Source organism: Phascolarctos cinereus, unplaced genomic scaffold (genome assembly GCF_003287225.1).
Source record: "Phascolarctos cinereus isolate Bilbo 61053 unplaced genomic scaffold, phaCin_HiC Scaffold_4;HRSCAF=312, whole genome shotgun sequence".
Lineage (NCBI taxonomy): Eukaryota > Metazoa > Chordata > Mammalia > Diprotodontia > Phascolarctidae > Phascolarctos > Phascolarctos cinereus.
The window spans coordinates 362,600,300-362,618,625 of NW_027555847.1; the positions used below are offsets into that span (position 1 = coordinate 362,600,300).

At 37.2% G+C, this 18,326-nt stretch overlaps 1 protein-coding gene and 1 long non-coding RNA gene across 3 annotated transcripts in view; one reads left to right on the forward strand and one right to left on the reverse strand.

Annotated features, from left to right (window-relative positions):
• The window catches only part of ALPK2 (alpha kinase 2), a 169,383-nt gene that overhangs the window by 33,187 nt on the left and 117,870 nt on the right, over window positions 1–18,326 (forward strand). The gene's annotated exons all lie outside the window — the stretch shown is intronic.
• The window catches only part of LOC144456931 (uncharacterized), a 56,353-nt gene continuing 46,172 nt past the window's right edge, over window positions 8,146–18,326 (reverse strand). The window contains exon 4 of the long non-coding RNA XR_013486159.1: window positions 8,146–8,305. This is a non-coding gene — a long non-coding RNA (uncharacterized LOC144456931). The remainder of the gene's footprint in view (window positions 8,306–18,326) is intronic.

The following is an 18,326-nucleotide window of genomic DNA, read 5'->3' on the forward strand; positions in this document are numbered from 1 at the left end:
AAGAAATACTCTGCTGGGGTGCTACCCAAAGTGGATTTTCTAAGTTTTGTTGATATGTCTAGGGAAAGAAGCAAGGAAGGAAACAAGTATTTATTAAGCACCTAAAATGTGCTAGGTACTATGCTAATTGATTCACAAATATTATCTCATTTGATCTTCACAATAATCCTGGGAGGTAGATGCTACTATTAGTCTGATTTTACAGTTGAAGAAACTGAGGCTAACAGAGGTTAAGTGATTTGCCCAGGGTCACACAGCCAGTGTCTGAGGTTGGACATGAACTCAAGTCTTCCTGACTCTAGGTTCAGTACTCTATCTCTTCTCCCTAGCTGCCTCCAATATCAAATCAGTCCCTATTTTTCACAGCGTGTGTAGGGGCCGGGGGAGAGGGGAGGCCATTTTTCCTTTGTACTGACTGCTGAGTAGGTCCTTGCTTAAGATGTAATATTAATATCAACACTAAGCAGTATATAAAATTAAATGTATTCCAATGTATGAGGTATTAAGATCTTTGATTTAAAAAATAAATCTGAATTTGTGGTAGGTTTTCCAAATGAACATTAACCCAACCTGCTGCCTCCCCCTTTCTTCATTGCAGTGGTTATATTTGACAAACTAGCCATCCATCCATACTGATTTCCCTCTTCCAGATTCTGGCAGAATCATTCTCTTCAAGCTAGATGCAGTAAAGGAATGGTGAGGGTGTGATATAACCAGCTGGTGAAAGAATTTTCTCTGCATCAAAAAAATAGATGCAATCATGAAGTTCTAACTGATAGGGAAGGGGAAGTACCCAGATTTCAAATTCAACTTAAGTTAGAAAATGAAGTATTCTCTCCCTCTCCCCTTTTTCCCTGGAAATACTAAATTCAATTGGAGGAAAGCCTAAGGAATGTGAAGGATTTAGTTAGCTCAGCTGTAGAAATTATATCACTTCCTCAACCTCAAAGGAAAAATATGTAAGACTTAAACCAAAATATTCAGACCCTGTGCTCCCTTCCTGCTGATTTAGTCTTAGGTTCAGCTTACATGGAGCTCTCTACCAAGTCTTCCAGAAATATAACACGAGGCTTACTCCCTATGTAAACTGGCAGTACCACTTTCCATTCTCTGGCCTCACTTTGCAACTACAATTCTTTCTGAAATGTTGGACTTGGCTCCCCAAGCAGATTGTTAGGTCTCTGAGGGCAGGGACCATGGTTTATATGTTGGGCAGCAGTAGAAGGTCAATAAAAGCTAGTTTGAGTGATTAGCCATGGAAAAGAATTGGGAGAGAAAGCCCAGCTTTCTACATGTTTATAACCAAAGGTTATGGGATACACACAATAGAGTACTCAGTCTCGAGTTACTAATAGTTCCTTAGGGGTCCATATGTTTTCCATTGCAGGCACCCTCTTTTCTTCTTCCTCGAGTTTAACAATCCTGAGTCCCTGGCTGGAAATGGGAGTAAGGAGTTGTGGTGAAGGGTAGGGAGGAGTGGAGGTGGCAAAGGATAATGAAGAAGGTTGTGCTGTATTAATGAGATGAACCTCTGTTTGATAAGTCAATTGTCAGATAGCAAGCCACTGGAGGTCTGTAAAGGAAATGACAGAGGTGGTTCCCTTGCCTTAAGGTACATTGTATTTTCTGTTTTATGTTATTCAGTTGTTTTTCAGTCATGTCCAACTCTTCATGACCAGTTTGGGGTTCTCTTGGCAAAGAAACTGAAGTGGTTTGCCATTTCCTTCTCAAGCTCATTTTGTAGATGAGGAAACTGAGACAAACAAGGTTAAGTGATTTGCCCAGGTCACACAGCTAGTAAGTGTCTGAGGCCAGATTTGAAATCAGGAATATGAGTCTTCCTGACTTCAGGTTTGGCACTCTATCCACTGACCCACCTAGCTGTCCATTTTTTTAGTTGACTTAGTACTTGCTACCATCTCTCCTACTGCCTGAGATCAAACATTTGCTTGATTAAGGCAAATTCTTTAGGCTTCTTCTTATGATAACTTCTTCATGTCAGCTGAACATTCTCAGAAAATGTTAATCACCAATGTCAGTATCTTTGTCTTTTTCCATTTCCTATTTTTTAGACATTGACTAACATGTTTGAGTAGGTCAAGTTAATTCATTCAACAACCATTTATTAAGCACTATTTATGTGCAAATAATACAGAAACAAAACTGAAGACTCTCTGTCCTCATGGAGTTTACATTTTTTTTTAAGGCAATTGGGGTTAAGTGACTTGCCCAGGGTCACACAGATAGTAAGTGTCAAGTGTTTGGTCTGAGGCTGGATTTGAACTCAGGTCCTCCTGACTTCAGGGCCAGTGCTCTATCCACTGAGTCACCTAGCTGCCCCTAGTTTATATTCTACTGGGAGCATATAACATTTATACAGATAAGTTAAATAAAAGATGATTCCAGTAGGAAGTTCAGGGTTTAATAGGTGTATGCAGTCCCTTGACAACTTTATCCTTCTAACTTGGTGTTACCTTTGATCTTTACTCTAGCTAGTCATGGTCTGACTGCTCACAGATAACTGGTTCTGCTACGATTCCCACATCAGTAACAAGTTATTTCCTGTCAGTTAAGATTGAGATATTTTCAGAGTGAGGTTTTTTTTTTCCCTTTGGCGATGTTCCAACTCCCTTCTTGAAGGAAGTATTCATGACATATAGTGTGGCTTCTGAGTAGTCTATGAGATTCTGATCCTTTTTTTATTTCTTAAACTTGAACTCTATTTTTCTATCATAGTTTTGCCATTTTCCTATGGGCCCAGAGTAACTAAGGACCAAAGTATATATTGACAAAGTTTATTTTCTTATCAAATATTTTGTAGATTCTTTTTACACCTTCATCTTCATTTTTTATGATAGATGTCAGTGTATAAGCTGCAGCTATCTTCGGTGGAAGATGAGTGAGTGTCCTATGAAGTTACAGTTCTTATTTTGGGGAGCATAAATGAGATTAACTCTACCAACACCTGTGTTTGTCTCTTGATGGAGAATCAGTAAGGAATCCTGTCATCTAGTTAAAATTTCCTTTTTACCTTCTGGTTTCACGTATCATGAGGATTTCAAGTTGATAAGGGCTTCTTTCAATAATGTGTTAACTTATTGATTATTGGACATATATCTTACATTTTAGTACCTACAGTTAATATTTATAGAGGAACTATAACTACTCTGTGATTCCTGGCACCCTCAATCCCCTTTTCTGCTTCATAAAAACTCCAGAGAGGAGGAAAGAGAAAGATTACAGTTTTGTCTCACAAAACAATAAAAAGCAGTAGAAGTAAACACAATTCTGCAGAAAACTTGTCCAAACATTGTCAAACGTAAATCAAATCATTCCAGGAGGATTCATTGATGAAAGTAGCAAAAATTCAACCAATACATGGAAAATTAAATAGATTTGAGAACGTTGCTTATAACAAATCTATTTTCATTATTAATTAGAACAACCAAATTTAGAATCATTACTTCAGTCCCTATTGTGTTGCACGAGAAAGCAAAAATTATATCTAAAGAGATAAAAGCAGGAAAAGTAGCTAGAATAGAACAAGAATAGAGTTCATTTATACTAGAGGTGGCACCATCTTGGAAGTCTTGGGGGACTATTTTATAAAATATCTCAGGAAGAGGAGGTAACATAAAGAATGGAAAATATAATAGATGGCACCCGGCCACCCAAAAAAGGGGATATAGAAGACAACATCTTTCAAGAGGCAGCTTAGCTTGGTTGGTGTGGTGAATAAGACACTGGATTTGGAATTAATAATACCTTTATTAAAATTTCACCTTCACCTTAGATGCTTACTATCTGTGTGGCCCTGGATGGATCTGACTTTCCTTATCTGTGAAAAGAAAGCACTGGACTCATTGGCCTCTCAGTTAAGAGATCATCTCCAAACTGATGATCCCATGAAAAACTACAAACCCGTCTGCCTATTTTCTTCCTCTTTATGTGACATTATGGGATCAGGGGAAGGAAGTAGATGAATGATACCTTAGAAAATGCCTTGACCTATTCAGCATTAAGGACCAGGTGCGGCCAAGCAAGCACTCAACCCAATAGCAGAGACTGCTCTGGGGAACTGTTAGGCTCGCTCTGGCTCTCAAAGAGCTAGATGTGTATTTTTTTTTTTTAGATTTCACCCATTGGATAGTGATGCATATTATCATCATTACCATCATCATCATCATCAACTTACAGTTGAAAGGGTCATAGAAACTCATCTAATCTAATCCCCTCATTTTTCAGAAGAGGAAAACAAGGCCCAGAGACAATAAGTGACTTGCCCAAAGTCACATGAATAGTAAGAGACAGAGCCAGGATTTGAACACAGGTCCTTTGACTCCAAATAGTGTTCTTTCCACTGACCCATGCAAGTTATATTATGGATTTATCCAATCAGACTCTTGGAGCTCTTGCCTTTACCTTACCTGGGAAAAGTCTTCTCCCCTTGTCTGATCCCCACTATGCTTTAATTAGGGTCACTTGCCAAGGCAAGCCATAAGTATACATAGTGCTTTACTAATACCATTAGAAAAGAATACGAACGAATGTATCAGAACACTGACATGGACATCTCATCCCAGCCCACAAATTCTTCCTAGATGAGGCCGCTTTCTTTCCCTCCCTTCCCCTTTTGGGCACAAACCAAACCACAAGAACTTAGTTCCTCTTTCTATTTGCTCCCACCTGCAGCTGGTAGGTATTCACCAAAGCAATGTTGCCCTCTCAGCAAATGGATCAATATCCAGTCAGTTCAGATGACTTAGGAATTCAGGACACCTGGCTAGTACCTGTCTTGTTTTTGAAGGTGGCCATAGCTTGAGCAGTTAGGGTGACACCAAGCAGATGAAATTGGACAGTGATTCCTTCTCTGAAGACCCAGTCTGTCTGTCTGTCTCCATGATTACTCAAAAGAGATCAACCTACCAACCCATAGAGGAAAAACCAAATGGATGAATAATGCCTATTGTAGAGAGTAGGACATGCATCTGGATAGATAGTCCAATAAGTTAGCATGTCTATACATCCACAGATACATAGATATCTAGACATCTCTCTATATGTATATGTTATATAAATATGTGCATCTATATAGACATATATAGATGTTTACATAAAAATATGCAGAATAAGCAATGAAGATACACAATGAGGTCCAGAATTAAATAGGATCAAGAGAGTAGGTTGAATTACATTTGGAAAATTATGCCATACTTAATGATCTCAAGAGGTTCCCTAATATGAAACTCTAACTTTCAAACACCAGTGTCTTCATGATGCTGCTGCATAGTTCCATTTCTTGAGATCCCACAGTCTCCAAAGAATCAGAGCTGCAAGTTACTCAATGGAAAATGGAGAGATGCATGGTGAGTGTAAGTAGGACATAGCATATTTCCAAGTGACCCACATACAAGTGGCATAGAGAATATAGCCAGGAAAAACATGATCAGAAAAGGAGGTAGGCCATCCATGAAGTAGGAGTAAGTCATAATAGACAAGTGGCTTGAGTACCCATTGGTATATTTGTGGAATATAAAAATCCTTATAGGAAGGCCATTACAGTACTGGGTAGATCCTCTGTGGAAGATCTATGGGAGAATGGGAACAGGAATTATACTGCATGAAAATATGAGAATAGATTGTTAGCTGCAGTGATAGATAGAATACCTACATCAATGGAAACATGGATCCATGGAAGTATTATTTATGGAGACAAAATTCACACATTTAAAATCGATGGAGAGGCCATGTATAGTGGTACATGACTATAGGGTCTGTTGCTGGAGAGGATGAGGTTGGTGAATCACTGGGTTTCAAGAGTTCTGAACTGCGATAAACCTAAAGCTGCCTGGGTGTCTATACTAAGTCCATCACTACTATGATGAACTTCTGGAAGTAGAGGACCACCAGGCTGCCTAAGGAGAAACCAACTGGCCCAGGTCAAAAAATGGAGCAGGTTAAAGCTTCCATGCCAGTCAGTATTGTGATCAGGCTCATGAGTGACTGTTATACTTCCAACTTTGGTAAAATAAAGAGAACTAGTATTAAAAAATTGAGAATAATAATGGAGCAGTTGAGAGGCAGTATGGTATAGTGGATAGGGCACTGCACTTAGGATGTTCTAGGTTCAAATTTTACCCTCAGACTCTTACTGGCCCCATGACCCTTGGTAAGTCACTTAACCTTCCATAAAGCATTTCATTATATGTTAGCTTTTATATTAGTATCCTCTCTGTACTTCAATTTCCTCATCTGTAAAATGAGATTTGGACTTCATGGTACCTTCCTGCTCTATCTCTATAATCCTAAAATGAAGTGCAACTTAATATAATATCAGCTGGACACTTAAAGTTCGCCTGATGAGCTTGTGATCAGAGTAGGGTAGTATTCATGGAAGGACTTCCTAGAGCAGGCATATTTTCAGTCCAAGTTGCCCAGGATCAACTGCCAGAAGACTGAAAGAGCCAGAATATTTGCTGTTGCCTTACTTTGGCAACCTATATCCTAAGGCACAACTATTGGGGTTGTGGGAATTCTTAAGAGTAGTTTCATTTTAAACTCCCTTCTTTGGCTTACAAGGCATTTTTAAATTTCATCTATGAGAACCAATTTGGATTTTAAGTCCTTTCTAGCAGCCGGCAGCCAGATGTCAGCTGCTATACTATCTTCTTCACAGATGTATAGTTGGCCACAGGCCTCTTAGTTTGCTTCTCACAAAAGAAGAGACTTCATCACTGATTGATTGGTGAGCCCTCTCTCTGTGATGAGCACCCCTCATCCCCCAGGCCAGCCTATTTCTAAAGCCAGGCATAACAGGTGTTGCATCATGTGGTGGGTTTAGAACTGTATGAGGTAGGGCTGGCTCAGGAGAATGTCTGCATGGGTCTTAGGCTGCTGGAGTCAGGAAGGTTTCATTGTGGGGGCAACCCTGGGGACAATGCATAATCTCTTGCCATCTCTCCTTATAGTGAACTGGTCTATCTGGCCTTGCCTCCTGGCTATTGCTAGGAATGATTTAGGGGTTCACGGCTTTTCTTGGCCTGCTGTGAGGTCCCAGCTGCCAGCAGGTGAGGGGAGTACTTCCCAAAAAGATCTAAAGAAAGGAAAAATAAAGGCATGAATGAATGGAACCAGAAACCAACTCTATCTGGGCAAGAGTAGGGATGTTGTGGGCTTGTGTATTGTAGTGAGTCCACAGGCCACAGTTGGGAGGCCTTCTTATTACTATTGAAATAATTATGTTATTTTACCATAAATGAGCATTAATTGGGGGGCTGAGGAATGCATACTTTTTCCCATTGAAATGAATAGCAATTATGTTTTTGACTTGAAAAAATTTGCCCCAGGAGAGTTTTTTTAGGAATTAATTACTGTAGTAAGGTGAGGGAAGACTGTATATGAGCTCTTCCTAAGCATTTAGAACTGTCTTTTCTTTTATAATTTTTCAGTTGTGCACATGCAAGCATATATTATACACCTACTTTAGGCACAGGACTGTAGCAAGTACTAAGGCATGGTGTTATTTGCAGAGGAGCAGATTGTTTGCCCAGATCTCTAATGGAACCTTTCCACTACCCAGTCCTGCTCAACAACCATATCTAAACTACAGAAAAAAGAATTAAATAAAGATCTGCCTCAATTGAGTTTCCCCAGGAATCCCTGGTCCTGATTATTGATTGTAGCATTCGGTGGTGAGTGGGAAAGAGCAGGGTGTCATTGGTCAGTATCCTCTGGGTCAATATTATTCAGGTTACCCTGGTTACATCAACCTTTCTCTTTGGTTCGCTACTCATCACTGGTTCTATTTCTTTCTTTGTTTTCCATTTCATGCTTGTTACTGAAATGTGGGTGAGGCAGTGTGCTAGGGAAATAGACTCCATCTCTTAAAGCAACATGAAGTTATTTTAATATATATGTATGTATATATGAAGTTTATATATACGAACATGAAGTTTTATATATGTATGCATGTTATGTACATATACATATATGCATACATATGTATATGCATATACGTGCATGCATATACATAGATATTTAGATATCTTCCTCTGCAACTAGTTTTCTAGTTCTGTGAATTCTGTAGAAGCTTTGCACAGAAACAGTAAACATATGTGTTTTCAGGCTGTAGGTTTCTCTTATAACACTCTTCTGTACAACTGTAGAGGGGAAGTACACTCTTGCCCAGATGCTAGATAAGTAAACAAAACACTTGCCATATCTTTGAGCCCAGATTTTCCTTTTTCACACTGTAATGTGAAAGCAATTGTCAGATGATCCCTTGTGGGCCCAGCATAGTGAAGGTCTGTGAAGAATACAAGAGAAGTTAAATTCTTTTTTTTTTTTGGTGGGGGGGACAGGAATCTGAAGACTTGACCAGCAATCCTAAATTGTATAGTTTAGATAATTAGTGATATAAGTTGGGGCAGCTTGGTGGCATAGTGGATAGAGTGCCAGGCCTGGAGTCAGCAAGACTCATTTTCCTGAGTTCAAATGTGGCCTCAGACACTGACTAGCTGTGTGACCTTGGGCAAGCCACTTAACCCTGTTTGCCTCAGTTTCCTTATCTGTAAAAATGAGCTGGAGAAAGAAATAGCAAACCACTCCAGTATCTTTGCCAAGAAAAACCAAAGGGGAAGAAAACCTTTCATGAATAATGGGACACAACTGAACAACAAGAAGGTACAAGATAAGTAAGATATATCCAATGAGGGATGGACAAGTTAGTCAGTCAACAAGCTTACTTAAGTTCCAGGCACTATGATGCAAAGGCAAGCATAAAGAAAGATAATCCCTGCCAGTGAGGAGGTTACAACACATAAAAGGACCCCAAAGGAGGAAGGAGGAGGGGAATGCTTAGCTTGGAGGCATGATGGAGAAATGCTGAATACATACTGGTGAGATATGAAGAGATGGATGGCCTGGGTGCCTGCCTTAAATAGAAATTCTGGGGAGAGCCATCAAATCAGAGCAAGGGGCTTTCTGAGGTGTCATTCCCAAGGCTGAGGTGATCTTCCAGGATGAAGAAGTTTCAGAGGCATGGAGAAAGTCTGAGAATTCTCAGAGAAGGTGGAATGTGAGCTGGGCCTTAAAGGCTGTGTATGATCTGGACAGGCAGGAAGGAAAGCAGGGCAGTGCAAGAAGACAGTCCAATGCAGTGCAAAGAGCTCTGGATGGGGAAGACCGAAATTTAAGTCCTACCCTTTCCATTTAGTGGCTATTGACCATGACCTAATTATGTATCCTTTCTGAATCTTTTTTCTCATCTGCAAATGACAATAATAACAGTACCTCCATCACATAGCTGTTGTGAGGATCCAGGGAGACCACGTACATAAAGTGCTTTACAAATGTTAAAACAGTTTGTAAATGTCTGCCAATACTATAAAGAGACGAAGGCTAGAATAAATATGGCAGATGGAAGAACAGTCTTAAAATCATAGGCTCAAGAGCTAAAGAGATCTTAGAATCATTCCAGTACAAACTTTCCTTTTAACATTAAATAAGTTTTACTTGTGTCTCTTGTTTTTACCTCATTCATTGCTGCATATTGTGGTCCTTCTGCTCCTCACCCCTCATCAGAATTATACCCTTGAAAGCAAAAACAACTTTATACAGTGACCTCATCTGACGATGCACTGAACACTCTGTCCCTGTACTCATCTGCTTCTGTGCTAAGAGGGACAACCACCGTATTTTACAGATGAGCAAAGTGAGGTCTAAAAGAGATGACTCACCCAAACAGGATGACTCATTTTTCCTTCTAATGTATGTTTCTTCATTCCTTTCTTCTTTACTTCTTCCTTCCTTCTTTTTCTTTCTTTCTTAAATTTTCAGTTCCAAATTCTCTTCCTTTCTTTACCTTTCCTTTACCCATTGAATAGGCAAGAAATATGATGCCCATTATACATGTGAAATTATGTGAAACATACCTCTGATCTTTCCCTGAATACCCTCAACCACTCTTTATAGATCAGGGCAAAATTACCTGGAGAAATGAAACACAAGCTCTTCAGTCTATTTGTGGCAGGTAGGCTGAGAAACAGACATTTAGCAATGTTCTCATGAGGAATATGGTCCTGGACATCCCTGGCATTCTGGAGGGTGATGTCAAATGCCTTGTAGTAGCTCTACTAGCCTCTATCTCCTGCTTCTGGTTATACTGGTGGGAAAGTGTATGAGCTTCATTTCCCCATGTATAGTAATGACTGAGTTCTCAGAAGTGGGGTGGGGGTAAGAGTTATCCTGACTCATTCCCTTCCCTACCCCAACTCAGTGACCTTCTGGGATCCTTTGGTACCTTGATATACCAGAAGCTTATGGCTAGGGATAACAGAGGGTGAGACTAAAAGACAGCTGACTGTAGTAGCAAATATCCTCTAATCTACTCCCTCTTATTTCAGAGACTATGGGGCATACAAAGGAAGATGAAGCTGCATTGATTAGGAAACTATGTCAAGACCCAGGAGAAAAACATTTATGTATACAGGCAAAGTTTAAAAGGTGTTGAGACTTTACTATCTCACATGTTCTCATCACCTCTAATCTTGTCACCATGGGGCCTAGTTTCAACTCTAAGTAACAAGATGCTCCTCTCAGGATAAGCTCATCACTTCTAAACTCACCACTAAGCTCTGATTCAAGCCTTGACTGACAGCACCTCCCTCAGCCTCCTCTTCCCTCTGATTGGTGAAGTTGGAGGAAGGTGAGGTACCACACTCCTCCGAATGCCTTTCTTCATAGAGGGAAACACACAATTGACAACTATAGCTGTGAATGTGATGAACATATCCACAAAATGGAAGAAGATAGCAAAATGTAATATAAGCCAGAATCTAGCAATATGATGTTTACAAAAGAAAAATACTTGAAACAGAAAGATACTCACAGAGCTAAAATAAAAGGCTAGAGGGAAGTATATGTGCCCAAGCTGAATTCAAACGGGCAGGGATAACAATCATAATCTTAGAGAAAGCAACAGCAAAAAAAAAAAAATAGACTTAATTAAAACAGTTAAACAAGAAAACTTATTTTGCTGAAAAGTACCAAAGATCATGAACTGATATCAATACTAAATATGTGGATAACAAACGTTATAGCATCTAAATAGTTAAAGGAAAAGACAAATGTTGTGGTGAGAAATAGATAGAAAATCGATAGTAGGGAACCTTAATTTACCCTTCTCATATCGAGACAATTCTAAATAATAAAAAAACAACAATGTCAGTGTTGACAAAAACAAGTGAAGGAACTGAATAAAAATTTAGAATAGGTAAGCCTCTGGAGATTGGTGAATGGGAATAGAAAGGAGTATACTAATTTTTGGCTATTATGGTACCTCAAAAATTGACCATACATTAGGGCGCAAAAATCTTATCAGCAAGTGTAAAAAAGCAGAAATATATTATGCTCTTTAAGTCAATGAAATTTTATTCAATAAAGAGCCACTGATAAAATTATTAAAATTAATTGGAAACTAAATAATTTAATCTTAAATCATTTGTGAGTCAAAAAATAAATCATACAAATTATTAAAATCATTAAAATAATGATATCAAATACAACATACCAAAACTTCAGTGATGAAGCCAATGCAATTCATAAGGGAAAAGTTTCATATTTAAATATTTCATCAATAAAATAGAGAAAGTGATGATTAAAACATTGAGCATGTAACTAAAAAACAAAAAACAAAGCCTCAAAATGTTTCAAAGAGAAAGAAAATATAAAGTGATACACTCTAGAAGATGTCGTCATAAAGAAACCTTAGAGACAACTCATCAAAAACTCTAGTAATTTTTAACATCATCAGGCAGCTAGGTGGCGCAGTGGGTATAGCATCAGCCCTGAAGTCAGGGGGATCTGAGTTCAAATCCAGTGTCAGACCAAACACTTGACACTTACTAGCTGTGTGACCCTGGGCAAGTCACTTAACCCCAATTGCCTAAAAAAAAAAAAGTATCTAACAATATATTGCAATCAACTAGGAATAGATAGGATGTTTCCATATGAAAGGAAAATGATACAAATTATGCAGGACCACTTCTTAATCTTGAGAAGAAAGCAATGATGAAATATATTTCAAAAAGTAAAGAAAATTATTTTCCCACTTTCTCCAAATCTTGCAAAATAAAATTTAGTAATCAAGAGGTGGTGGTGATGGTGAAGGAATTAAGTGATTTTAAATAAAGATGTAAGAATTTAAGTATTTTTAAAATAATATTTAATTTTTTTCTCAATTACATGTAAAACAATTTTTAAGCTTTTTTTGTTAATTTTCAGTTCCAAATGCTTTTCCTGTCACCCATTCAACTCCCCTTCTTGATAGAATAAACAATTTGATATTGGTTATTCATGTGTAGTCATACAAAAAAATTTACACATAAATCACACTATGAAAGAAAACAGAGACAAAAAAAGAAAATACCATGGAAAAAATAAAGTGAAAAATAGTTTGCTTCAATCTGTATTTATGTTCTTTCTCTGGAGGTAGATATAGTTTTTCATTATGAATCTTTTGGAATTGTCTTGGATCATTGTTTTGCTGAGAGTAGCTAAGTTATTCATAGTTGATCTTTATACAGTATTGCTGTTACTGTGTGCAGTGTTTTCCTGGTTCTTCTCATTTCACTCTGCATCACTTCATGTAAGTCTTTCAAGGTTTTTTTTTTTCTGAAACCATTCTGCTCCTCATGCACAATAATATTACATTACAATCATATACCACAATTTGTTCAGCCATTCTCCAAGTAATGGACACGTCCTCAATTTCCAATTCTTTGCTACCAATAATAAACGGGTTCTATAAAATTTTTGTAAAAGTAGGTCCTTTGCCCCCTTTTTTAAATTTTGATCACTTTGGGACACAGATCTAGTAGTAATATTGCTGGGTCAAATGTTATGCACAGTTTTAGAGCCTTTTGGTCATAGCTCTAAATTGCTCTCTAGAGTGGTTGGATCAATTCACAACTGCACAAACAGTGCAATAATGTCTCAATTTCCCCAAATCTACTCCAAACATTTATCATTTTTCCTTTTCTGTCATATTAGCCAATCTGATAGGTATGGGATGGTACCTCAGAGATGTTTTAGTCTGCATTTATGTAATCAAAGGTGATTTAGATTATTTTTCATATAACTTTAGCTGGCTTTGATTTCTTCATCTGAAAATATCCTGTTCACATCCTTTGACCATTTGTCAATTGTGGAATGACTTGAAATCCTACAAATTTGACTCAGTTTTCTATATATTTAAGAAATGAGAGAGATCTTATCAGAGAGACTTAGTTTAAAACTTTCCCCCACATTTCTGTTTTCCTTCTAATCTTGATTGCATTCATTTTGTTTGTGCAAAAACTTTTAAATTGGATATAATCAAACTTATCCATTATATATCTCATAATGTTCTGCATCTCTTGTTTGGTCATAAATTCTTCCCTTCTCCATAGCTCTCACATGTAAATGATTTCATACTCCTCAAATTTTCCTATGGTGTCATCCTTTATATCTTAATCATGTATCAATTTTGACCTTATCTGGCTATGTAGTGTAAGATGTCAGTCTACATTTGGTTACTGCCATACTGTTTTCTTGTTTTCTCAGCAGTTTTTGTCAAATGGTGAATTTTTATTCCAAAAGTGTGGGTCTTAAGGTTTATCTAACAAAAGATTACTATGGTCATTTAAAATGATGTATTGTATCCTTAATCTATTCTACTGATCCACCACTCTATTACTTAGCCAGTGCAAGATTGTTTTGATGATTACCACTTTATAATATAATTTGAGATTTGGTATGACTATGACCTTCCTTCATATTTTCTTTCATTAATTTCCTTGATATTCTTGACCATTTGTTCTTCCAGATGAATTTTGTTGTTATTATTTCAAGCTCTATAAAATAATTTTTGGTAGCTTGATTGGTATGGCACTGAAAAAGTAAATTAATTAAGGTAAAATTGTCATTTTTATTATATTTGCTCGGCCTTCCCATGAACAATTATTTTTTTTTTCTAATTGCTTAGCTCTGACTTTAATTTTTGAAAAACGTTTTGGAATTATTTTCATATAATTCCTTGGGTTTGTCTTGAATTTGAAATTCCAAGTATTTTATATTATCTACAATTTTTTAAAATGAAATTTCTCTTTCCATCTCTTGTTGCTGGAATTTTTTTGGTATTATATAGAAATCTTGATGATTTATGTGGGTCTATTTTATATCCTGCAATGTTGCTGAAGTTGTCAATTATTTCAACTATTATTTAGCTGATTGTCTAAGATTCTCAAATTATACCATCATAACATCTGCAAAGAGTGATAGTTTTATTTCCTTGTTGCCTATTCTAATTCCTTCAGTTCTTTTTCTTCTCTTATTGCTATAGCTAGCATTTCTAATACAGTATTGAATATAGTGGTGGTAATATACATCCTTTCTTCATTCCTGATTTTATTGGGGAGACTTTTACTTATTTCCATTAAGGATAACCCTTGCTGATGATTTTAGATAGGTACAACTTATCATTTTAAAGAATGCTCCATCTATTTCTGTACTCTCTAGTGTTTTAATAGGAATGGGCATTCTATTTTGTCAAAAAAAATTTTTTTCCTGCATCTATTGAGATAATCATATGATTTTTTGGTTGGTTTTGTTATTGATATTGCTAATTATGCTGAACCAGCCCTGCATTCGTGGTATAAATCTCACTTGGTTGGAAAATATGATGTTAATGATATATTGCTATAATCTCTTTGCAATGTTTTATTTAAAATTTTTTGCATTGATTATGTTTAGGGAAAATGGTCTATAGTTTTCTTTCTCTGTTTTTCTCTTCCTGCCTTAGGTATCAGCACCATATTTGTTTCATAAAGTGAATTTGGTAGGACTCCTTCTTTGCATATTTTTCCAAATAGTTTATATAATGATGGGATTAGCTGTTTTTTAAATGTTTGGTAGAATTCACTTGTGAATCCGTCTGACCATGGGGATGTTTTCTTAAGGAGTACGTTGATGGCTTCTTCAGTTTGTTTTCCAAGATGGAGTTATTTCAGTATCCTATTTCCTCTTCTGTTAATCTGAGCAATTTATATAGTTTTATAAATATGCAACCGTTTTGCTCAGATTGCTAAATGTATTTACATATAATTGGACAAAATAACTCCTAATAATTGTTTTAATTTCTTCTTCATTGGTGGTGAATTCACAATTTTCATTTTTTACAACAACTAGCACTTATTTTAATAGGCTTTTTTATTTTTCCCAATTACAAGGGGCACCTAACTGGCACAGTGGATAGAGCACCAGCCCTGGATTCAGGAAGACCTGAGTTCAAATCCAGCCTCAGACACATAACACTTACTAGCTGTGTGACCCTGGGCAAGTCACTTAACCCCATTGCCTAGCCAAAAACAAAAACAAAACAAACCAATTACATGTCAAGACAGTTTTTAGCATTCATTTTACAACATTTTGAATTCCAAATTTTCCTCCCTTCCCTCCCCTCTTCTGAAAATGATAGGCCATTTGAAAACCTTATGAAGACTTTTTACCATTAAAATATCTAGCAAATTCCCACATGATCCTATGAAAAAGTGTCATGGCAAAATACTTCTATGAATTCAGCAACACTTATGAAATGAATTTGTGTTTTATTGATTATAGTACCATGTACATACATTTGAAAAATAGCTATGCACATGTGCAAGACACAATCCTTATTCTGGTTGTAGTTTACTAGAGCTAAGTAAAAATCAGAATGACAAAACTAGTATGGGCCTATGTATTCACAGACTCCTCTCGATGACTCCTTGGAAGATTAGTGATTAGGAACGACCTGATGTAGTTCCTGAAGTAATTCCCAGAGGTCTGAGACCATCCAGGGTTGCTCTTCTTGAGGACATCCTTAGAGACCAAGTTAACTTAAGGCAAAGGCCTAGAACCAGGTAATATGCTGGTTACGTTTATCAGGAGACAGACAACAGCTTCCACACTGTGTCTCCCAGGTTTAAAGATGTTGTGGGGTAGGGAGAGGGAAGGTATTGTTTGATCCCTTCTATGAGCCCAGCATGGTACCTGCTCCAGCAACCATTTCTGAGGACAGTTGTCATTAGGAGGCAGGTTGGCACTAGGGGAGGGAGTGATTTTGACAGTTTCTTTGTCTTCTGAGCACCTGTAGAGCAGGAGTTCTTACCTTTTTTAATCATAGACCCCTTTGGCAGTCTGGTAAAACCTGTGGACTCCTCTCATATAAAATACATAAGATTTACAAAGGAAACTAATTGTGTTGAAATACAGTTAAAATATATTTTTAAAATCATGTCCATAGATTCCAGATTAAAAATCTTTGCTCTATAATTTGGAATTATTCCCAAAGGGTTATAAAACTCTTTGACCCAGCAGTACCCACTTCTAGGTCTATATCCCAAAGACATCATAAAAATGGGAAAAGGACCCACATGTACAAAAATATTTATTTATAGCAGCTTTATTTGAGGTGGCAAAGAACTGGAAATTGAGGGGATGCCCATCTATTGGGGAATGGCTGAACAAGTTCTGGTGTGTAAATGTAATGGAATACTATTGTTCCATAAGAACTGATGAGCAGGCAGATTTCAGAAAAATCTGGAAAGACTTACATGAACTGATGCTTAGTGAAGTGAGCAGAATCAGGAGAATATTGTACACAGCAATAGTAACATTGTGTGATGACCAGCTTCAATAGATTTAGCTCTTCTCAGCAATGCATGTATCTAAGATAATTCCAAATTTCATGATGGAAAATGCTATCCACATCCAGAGAAAGAACTATGAAGTCTGAATGCAGAATAAAGCATACTATTTTCTCTCTCTCTCTCTCTCTCTCTCTCTCTCTCTCTCTCTCTCTCTCTCTCTCTCTGTCTGTCTTTCTCTCTCTCTTTTGTTTCTTCTTTCTCATGGTTTTCCCCTTTGGTTCTAATTCTTCTTTACAGCATGACTAATATGATTTTACATGTATTGCCTATATCAGATTGCACGCCATTTTGGGGAAGGGGAGGAGAGGGAGAGGGAGAAAATTTGGAACTCAAAATCTTATAGAAGTGAATGTTGAAAACTAAAAATAAATAAATTTTTAAAAAGCCCAAAAAAATTAATAAAGTAAGTGAAATTTTTTTTTAAAAAAGAATCTTTGCTCTAGGATATCCTAAAGAATTTTGTCTACTCCAGAGCAGGGTTTAAGAGATTCCAGACTTAAATTTCAGTGAATCCTGGTCTTAGCCCCAGAGTAAATTTGTTCTTCCCTCTACAAAGGATTCTCTCATGGGAAGATTTTACAGTAGGAAAAGACCCCAAAAGATGTCTAGTTCAATGCATACTTGAAAGGGTTCCCTACTATGACATTCTGGATAAATGGTCATTCAGTCTCTCTGCTTAAAGACCTGTAATGAAAGTGAAGCCCCTGTCTTCCATGGCAGCCCATTCTACTTTTGGAGAATTTTATCAGCAAGTTTTTTTCAGACAGCAAGACTAAATTTGTACTTCTTTCACAACCTTCACATATTGCTCCTACTTTCTCACCTCTGGGAACAAACAGAACAAGACTTAATTCCTGACTCACATGACAGTCTCTTCAAATATTTGAATATAGCCATTATGCTTCCCTTGAGTCTTTTTGTCTTTCGGCTGAACATCCCCAGTTCATTCGACCAATCCTCATATACCATTATCTTGAAGCCCTTCTGGCTACCTTCCTCTGGTTGCTTTCTAGCTTATCAATGTCCTTTTAAAATTGTGGCACCCAGAGCTGAACATAATACTGCAGATGTGGTTTGACCAGGACAGAGTATAGAGAGAAACTATCACCTCCTAATTCTTGGAGGCTATGGCTCTGAAAATGTCATCCAAGGTACCATTTTTGCAAGATCAGCTTCTTGGTTGTCTGAGTCATACTGAACTTGCAGTTCACTAAAAACCCTGAGATCTTTTCCAGACAGACTGTTTTATAACTTGCCACCTCAACTCTGAACTTGTAAAGCTGACTTTATGAACCAAAGTGTAAGTTAACTTTACATTTATCCATCCCTATAGAATTTTATCTTGTTAGATTCAACCATGTTAAGAACTTTTTGGATCCTTACTCCATCATTCAGTGATTTAGTTATCTCTCCCAGCTTTGTATTGTCTGCAGATTTGGTAAGCATGTCATCATCTATGCCTTCATCCAAATCATTGCTAAGTGTGTTAAACAGAACAGAGTTAAATCACAGATAACTGAGACATTCCACTGAGACCTACCAAGTTGACAATGAACTATAAACTACTAGTTTTATCTATCTAATTTCATTATTGCCTAT